General features: G+C 52.3%; 1 protein-coding gene across 1 annotated transcript in view; it reads right to left on the bottom strand.

Annotated features, from left to right (window-relative positions):
- Nucleotides 1-311, bottom strand: part of LOC308174873 (uncharacterized protein) — a gene marked incomplete at its 3' end in the record, with an annotated part of 7,310 nt that extends 6,999 nt beyond the window's left edge. Inside the window, exon 1 of the mRNA XM_080549983.1 lies at nucleotides 1-311. This exon is cut by the window's left edge and continues 423 nt beyond it.
- Between the last annotated feature and the right edge of the window lie 7,772 nt (nucleotides 312-8,083).

The raw sequence follows: 8,083 nt of genomic DNA, 5'->3' as shown, positions 1-8,083 counted from the left end.
ATAAAGATGTCACACATACAGTCGTTTGTGTTTCACCCGGTATCTGTTTCACTAGTTATGTTACTCTCGCTAGAGTAAAAAAGCACTACGGTTTTCTTATGTTATCGGATTAAAGTAGCGAAGACCAGAAATTCCACCATTGACCACCAGTCAAAACTTCTGCTCTTCTATCACCCAAAAAGGGGCGTGGACATGACGGGAGGGGAAAGTACCCGGATTCGTTGCTTTGATGAATTGGGGCGAATAATGTAGGCTACGTAAAGCGTAATTTCGTCAGAGGATGACGTGGGATCAGGCTACTTAATATTAATATTAAGATGAATGTATAAGATGATTAACGTGTGTGTGTGTGTGTGTGTGTGTGTGTGTGTGTGTGTGTGTGTGTGCAGCCCCAGATTAATATTTGTTAAGTTTACAGTTAGATTCTATTCATACCTGTCAACATTGGGATTTGAAAATAAGGGATATTTTCCCAAAAATAAGGGAAAATAAGGGATATCCCCCCTGCGCACCCCCGGGTCATCCTCTCCTCCCCCCCACCATCCACAAACCATACCCCTTACATTTAGACTGTACACACAGTCAATCCTAACATCACCACTAGACAACCATAGGATACCCCTTACATTTAGACAAGGGTACACACAGTCAGTCCTAACATCACCACTAGACAACCATAGGATACCCCTTACATTTAGACAAGGGTACACACAGTCAGTCCTAACATCACCACTAGACAACCATAGGATACCCCTTACATTTAGACAAGGGTACACACAGTCAATCCTAACATCACCACTAGACAACCATAGGAGACCCCTTACATTTAGACAAGGGTACACACAGTCAATCCTAACATCACCACTAGACAACCATAGGATACCCCTTACATTTAGACAAGGGTACACACAGTCAATCCTAACATCACCACTAGACAACCATAGGAGACCCCTTACATTTAGACAAGGGTACACACAGTCAATCCTAACATCACCACTAGACAACCATAGGAGACCCCTTACATTTAGACAAGGGTACACACAGTCAATCCTAACATCACCACTAGACAACCATAGGATACCCCTTACATTTAGACAAGGGTACACACAGTCAGTCCTAACATCACCACTAGACAACCATAGGATACCCCTTACATTTAGACTGTACACACAGTCAATCCTAACATCACCACTAGACAACCATAGGATACCCCTTACATTTAGACTGTACACACAGTCAATCCTAACATCACCACTAGACAACCATAGGAGACCCCTTACATTTAGACAAAGCTATACACTGTCAATCAACCACCTGCTTCAGTGCAACAAGAATTAAGCAGTTCCTACATTAAGTAAGTGACTACAGGTGGTTAGAATCAGATACCTGGTTGAAAGTAAAATACTTTGAACATCCCTGCATGAAAACACAAAAGGGCATCTAAATTCAGCACATTTATTTATACATTACTTGACACCATGATGTCCATGGGAAAAGAGCGGCGCAAAGCTACCAGCGATCATTTCAAAACAGCGATAATCGAGGCTGCGTTCGTAAAAACGCTCTGGAAATCTGATCACCACTCATGGAATAACTCTTATCCTATCAAATTACTTGGTCCCTTTATGACGTTGCACCTAGTGTGCGTTCCGGCACTCTCAGAGCAAAATTACGAACGCAGCCCAAGAAACGAGCGCAGACACGTCAACTCTGACATGGATATAGCGATTGTGCGCATGCGTCTAACGTCTAACAATTAAGTGTTCAATTATATTTTATTATAGGTTAAAAATACGGGACATTTATGGGAAAATATTTAAACGGGAGCACCGCGGGAAAGAAAGGTAAAATACGGGAGAATCCCGGGAAAAACGGGAAGGTTGACAGGTATGATTCTATTGCACTTCTATTGAACTTCAAATGGACTGTTGCCTAGTAACCTGAACACAAACATGTAGTCTAATTAACGGTCATTTAGTAGAACATCTGTGTGGCGGAGTGATACATATAGTTAAAAGTCCCAGTGTTATACTGTATATCAGCACTCATGGAATGCCTCTTGTCCAATCAAATTACTTGGTCGGAACTAACTGTTGTATACATTTTTATAACTTTAAGTTGCAGTGTTATCATAGCAGTTGAAAACGCTGACGATATTTGTGTGTGTGTGTGTGGGGGGGGGGGGGTGAGGACATCATCTCTTTCCCAACTTTAATTTCCTTCCCATAATCGTCATAAATCCATGTTCATCCATTGCAGGTCACTATTAGGCGAATTATGCGGTGAATGACATGTTTTGATGTTGGCAGGAATAATTAAGTGGCATGCAGTAAGCAGCAAGGTGTTCTTAGAAACAACTGATTTGTAAACCTGCTTTGATCAAGAAATTGGCAGTAGCAGCATTGTTTAGTTTGGACTAGCTAACTGTGGCTTTGCGTGTGGAGGAAAACATTAGTTAGCTTCCAACACGGTAGCACCAAGCAGTGCAGCTTGTGAATTTCAAAACAAGTCTGAGGCAAAACGGGTGGGCACAGCAAAGGCATGGTCAGCTACTCACTTTGAGGAAATAGATCGGGGTCACTCTCCAGTTGTTGAGGTCCCAGCAGCGTGGTGCAGATCAGATGTGGCGTCTCGACGTCCCAGTGGAATGTTCTGCAATCCAGAAAAAATGTTTTGTTTGGAATCTGGCATCCTCTGTAACCATAGCCAGGTTAGCATCCTGTGTAACCTTAGTAACCAGTGGAGTTCTGAGTGCTGAACAATAACTTCCTCAGCATTCCATCCAGCAGCTCCTGTTCTGTTCCACAGTTAGGGCTTTCACACCGGCAAAGAACCGTGCCGGTTCGCGTTCGCAAACCAAGTCTGGAACCGGCCGGCGCGTTCAGACCGAAGCTCAATTGGTTCGGAACCTGAAAAGTTGGTTCGCAGCGGGCACCAAAAAATAGTGGTTCTCAGGTGAACCAAAAACGCGAACCGTGACGTCGTCAGAGGGTGTGTCCTATTCTAGGCTGCAGAGACCAGCAAGGAGGAAGTAGACAAAATGTAATCTAATGTAAATCTAATCATTAGTGATCCTTTCGTATATTTTGGTATCTGTTACTGCTAAAAATGAAGAAGAGTTCTTGAGCAAATTTAAGACTTGTTTATTCAAAAAAGCAGGTTACACAGCATGGCCCCTCAATGGAGCTGGTGGTCCGAATCGGTCACAGGATATTAAGTCAAAGATATGGATATGAAGAAAAAGAGAGAGAGCCCATCTGTGTACAGGATTTTATACCCCCCCCTGTCACTGTCGCTGAGCCAATCAAAACAGAGTCCACGTCATTTTAATTTGGTCAGATACAAAGTTTTGCCAGTGAGATCATAGTAGGTGAGGTCATTTTCTGTCCTGTAAATAGGATGTTATTATCTTATTAAGGATCCTTTGCTGTGTATTATCTGCCATACCTGAAGGCAGATAATGTACTCTGCGTTGGTTTAATGCAATTCACCCTATGGTCTAATACAATTCTAATGCAATTTATGCCATGGGCGTCTTGCTGGCTCGGGCCCTAATGCAATTATATCTATCCATGATGATATTACAGCCTCTGCACATGCATGTCAAAAGGCCATTGTGTGTATTAGAGGGCCATTGCTATGGTTACAGAGCATGAAAATACACGACAATCCAAAACAATATCAAAAGTGTCATTATTCTCTCTATCTTCCTCACATGCTCAGCAAACACACACACGCACACGCGCGCGGACATGCGCGAACGCGAATTTCGTAAGCCATTTCTATTCCAGTAACGGAGCAGCTGATTAGTAAAAGAACGCGTGTAGAAAGTGTCTTTTGTTTTTGTTTCACAGAAAATGTTGTTTATTTCAGATACTGTAGTGGAAGATATTATCTTCATTTCCAGTGAAGTAGCTGCCATCTAGTTGTGAAATGTTTGTTTATCCCGCCCCTTCATCACCCAGCGTTGATAACGCGGATGGTTCAGGTTACACTGGTATGAACGCGGGCTCGTTCGCCAGACAGCACCAAGGTTCAGAGGTTTCCGAACGCGAACGCGAACCGGCACGGTTCTTTGCCGGTGTGAAAGCCCTAAGTGTCAGTTGTAGTGCCGGAGGAAAAAGGAAAGACGTAGGCAACGTAATGATAACTGTTTAATCAAAACAACAACTTGTACTCTCAGTACAGGACCAGAAAATGGTTACCAAAACTCGTGTATCTAAACAGGAAGGTGCAACGTTAATAATCCTCCCCTCTGCCCCTAGTGCCAGAACTGGTTCCCTCCCACTACACAACCAACAGTAAGAGGAGAACATGAACCCATAATGTAGTCACTACACCAGCCCCCCCAGTGTTCACCTCAATATTGGAAATCCTCACGGCGAGGAGGGCGTATGGCCCGGCCCCTACGATCGTAGGTAAAGTCAGGAGGTGCGGGAGGAGGTGTGACATCGCCCATCACGTCCTCCTGCAGGGAAGGACGGGGGGCAGTGACGACCGGGGGCTCGCGAGCTGCGGGGGGTTGTCGGGGTCGGAGGGGGGAATGGCCAGGGCGCGGCAGGGGAGGTAGGACTGGAGGCCGGCCTCTGCGCGGTGGCAGGGCCAAGTCCAGGGGCAGTTCAAGGTCCAAGTGGGCCGGTTTGAGGCGATCAACGGACACACACTCAGGCCTACCCCCCATGTCAACCATGAAGTTCTTGGCTCCGGCCTCGATGACACGGAAAGGCCCGTCATAAGGAGGACGTAGTGGAGTCCTGTGGCCATCATGACGAATGAAAACGAACCTCGCTGAGTGCAGCTCCGGGGGCACCCTCGAAGTAGGGACACCATGCTGCGTAGTCGGGACCGGGACGAAGGTCCTGGCGCTGTCCAGCAGGGAGGCGCGCTGAGCGGCGGCGGACCAGGGCTCCGTTGACTTGGGAATGAAGTCACCGGGGACCCGCAGCGGCTGTCCAAACACCAGCTCAGCGGACGACGACTGGAGGTCCTCCTTAGGCGCTGTCCTGAGCCCCAGCATGACCCACGGCAGCTTGTCAAGCCAGTCGCTGTCCGTGAGGCTGGCTCGAAGGGCGGCCTTCATGGATCGATGGAAACGCTCACAGAGCCCGTTCGCCTGCGGGTGATAGGCGGTTGTGCGGTGGAGCTTGACCCCCAGATTCTCCGCCACCGCTGCCCACAGCTCTGAAGTAAACTGTGAGCCACGGTCAGAGGAGAGATCAGCAGGGGTGCCGTAGCGGGAGACCCACACCGCGATGAACGCCCGGGCCAGGTCGGGGGCTGTCGTTGAGGAGAGCGGAACTGCCTCCGGCCAGCGAGTCGTCCTGTCCACCATGGTAAAGAGATAGGTGTATCCGTGCGAGGGGGGCAGCGGCCCTACCAGGTCCACGTTTACATGATCGAACCTCCGCTCAGGCACAGAGAACTGCTCCAGGGGGGCCTTGACGTGTCGATGCACCTTGGCGCGCTGGCAGGCGATGCACGTGTCAACCCAGGCCCTCACATCCCTCTTGAGCCCATGCCAGACGAATTTCTCTGACACCAGCCGTGAGGACGGTTTCCTACCAGGGTGAGACAAGCCGTGTATCGCCTCGAAGGCGGGGCGCCTCCAGTTGGCGGGGACCACCGGTCGTGGCTGACCCATGGAGACGTCGCACAGGAGCGTGGCCCCTGCGTCACCGAAAACCACCTCTTCTAGGCGCAGTCCTGTGTCCGACAACTTGAGAGCCTGGACGGCGGGGTCGGCGGCCTGGTCTGCAGCCATGCGCGCGTAGTCCAAACCCAGTTGGACCGCACCAACCACCGCCCTGGAGAGACAATCCGCGACCTGGTTGGACTTCCCAGCAACGTGCTGGATGTCTGTGGTGAACTCGGATATGTAGGCGAGCTGGCGCTGTTGGCGGTCGGACCACGGCTCCGCCACCTTGGACATGGCGTGCGTGAGTGGCTTGTGGTCCACGTAGGCCGTAAACTCGCGGCCCTCCAGTAAAAAACGGAAGTGTCTGACAGCAAGCCACAGCCCGAGGAGCTCCCTGTCGAATGTGCTGTACCTTTGCTCTCTGGGAGACAGCTGGCGGCTGAAGAATGCAAGAGGCTGCCAGGCGTCCCCAACCCACTGTTCGTACACCGCTCCCACAGCAAAGTCAGAGGCGTCCGTGGTGAGAGCAGTGGGTGCCGAGGGCGAGGGGTGGGCCAACATGGCAGCGCGGGCCAGGGCCGCCTTGGTGTCCTGAAAGGCTTTGACACGCTCCGCCGTCCAGTCCACCGGCTGCTTCAGAGTCTTGCCCTTCTGGGCATCGTACAGAGGCCGCAGGATGTGAGCGATGTGGTGGAGGAAGCGATAGTAGAAGGTTACCATCCCGATGAACCCCTTGAGCTCGCTGATTGTGCTGGGGCGCGGGAAAGCAGCGACAGCTTCTACCTTCGAGGGGAGGGGGGTCACCCCCTCTGCGGAGACCCGGTGCCCGAGAAAGTCGATGGTGTTCCGTCCGAACTCACACTTCGCCGGATTGACAATCAGCCCATGTTGGCTGAGCCGTGTGAAAAGGGCCCGGAGGTGGGACAGGTGCTCCTCCTCCGTGGTGCTTGCGACGAGGATGTCATCCAAGTAGACGAAGAGGAATGGTAGGTCCCGGAGCACCGAGTGCATGAGGCGTTGGAAGGTCTGCGCCGCGTTCTTCAGGCCGAACGGCATCCGCAGAAACTCGAAGAGCCCAAATGGCGTGATTACGGCCGTCTTAGGGACGTCCTCGGGGTGCACCGGCACCTGATGGTACCCCCGTACCAGGTCCACTTTGGAGAAGAAGCGTTTGCCTGCCAGGTTCGCTGAAAAGTCCTGGACATGTGGGACCGGGTAGCGGTCAGGCTTGGACGCGTCGTTGAGGCGGCGGTAGTCCCCACATGGGCGCCACCCGCCGTCTGACTTAGGGACGATGTGCAGGGGAGACGCCCAGGGGCTGCTCGAGCGCCGAACGATGCCCACCTGCTCCATATGCGCAAACTCCGCCCTGGCGATGGCCAGCTTCTCCGGGTTGAGGCGCCTGGCCCTGGCGTGGAGGGGAGGCCCCTCGGTCTCGATGTGGTGCTCCACTCCGTGTTTCACCGTGGGCGCGGAGAAGGTGGGCTTGGTAAGGTCGGGGAATTCGGCGAGCAGCCGAAGGTACTGGTCACTTTCGGCGAGCGTATTGGACCACCCGCTGTAGACCGCCTCCCCCTGCGTACAGGCGAATGAAGCGAAAGTCTGTGAGTTGACCAGGCGCCTGTTCCCCACGTCCACCAACAGGTTGTGGGCGCACAGAAAATCCGCACCAAGGAGGGGAAATGTGACAGCCGCTATGACAAAATCCCACGAAAAACATTGCCCTCCGAAGCACACGTCCACCGCCCTAGTGCCGTAAGAGCAGATAGGTGTGCCGTCCGCGCCTGCCAACTGCGGACCACGCTCCTCCTTCGCCATATCCGATCTCTCTGCCGGAATGATGCTCCACTGGGCACCTGTGTCACAAAGGAAACTGCGACCAGAGGCGGTGTCTTGTATGAAGAGCAGCCTGTTGGTGACGCCAGCGCTCAGGGCCACTACTGAGCGCCGGCCCCGCCGTTTCCCGTCGGTCCGAAGGTGCAGGGTGAGCGGCACCGTTTGGCCTTGGCGCCAAAAGTGGCGTGGTAGAAACAATGGCCCGCAGCGTTACCCTGCTGGCCAGAAGGTCTGGCGTCATCCTTCGCTCTCCTGCGACGGTCGGGTGGCGGGGCGGCCGCGGGAGCGAGCAGGTCGGGGGACCGTTGAGGCATGGCCAAGACGAACCGGTCCGCCTCCCTGGCCAGGGCGCGGGGCTCCATGATGGCGGTGTTGGCCAGCGCCATCCTAACTTGAGCTGGCAATGTGCGCATGAACAGCTCTGTGAAGAGGATCATGGGGTCTTCTGTACCGAGCAGGTTTAGCATCCTCTCCATGCTCGCAGAAGGCCTCTCGTCACCCAAGTCCGACATGGCAAATAGGCGACGCACCCTCTCCGCAGTGGACAGTTCAAATGTCTCTAGAAGCAGGGCCTTGAGGCGCTCATATTTGTTCGTCGTCGGGGGAGCAGAC

Source organism: Nansenia antarctica, assembly GCF_963989245.1.
Source record: "Nansenia antarctica genome assembly, chromosome: 20".
NCBI lineage: Eukaryota > Metazoa > Chordata > Actinopteri > Argentiniformes > Microstomatidae > Nansenia > Nansenia antarctica.
The sequence above is the reverse complement of the archived record's forward strand: the minus strand, read 5'-3'. Positions and strand labels throughout refer to the sequence as shown.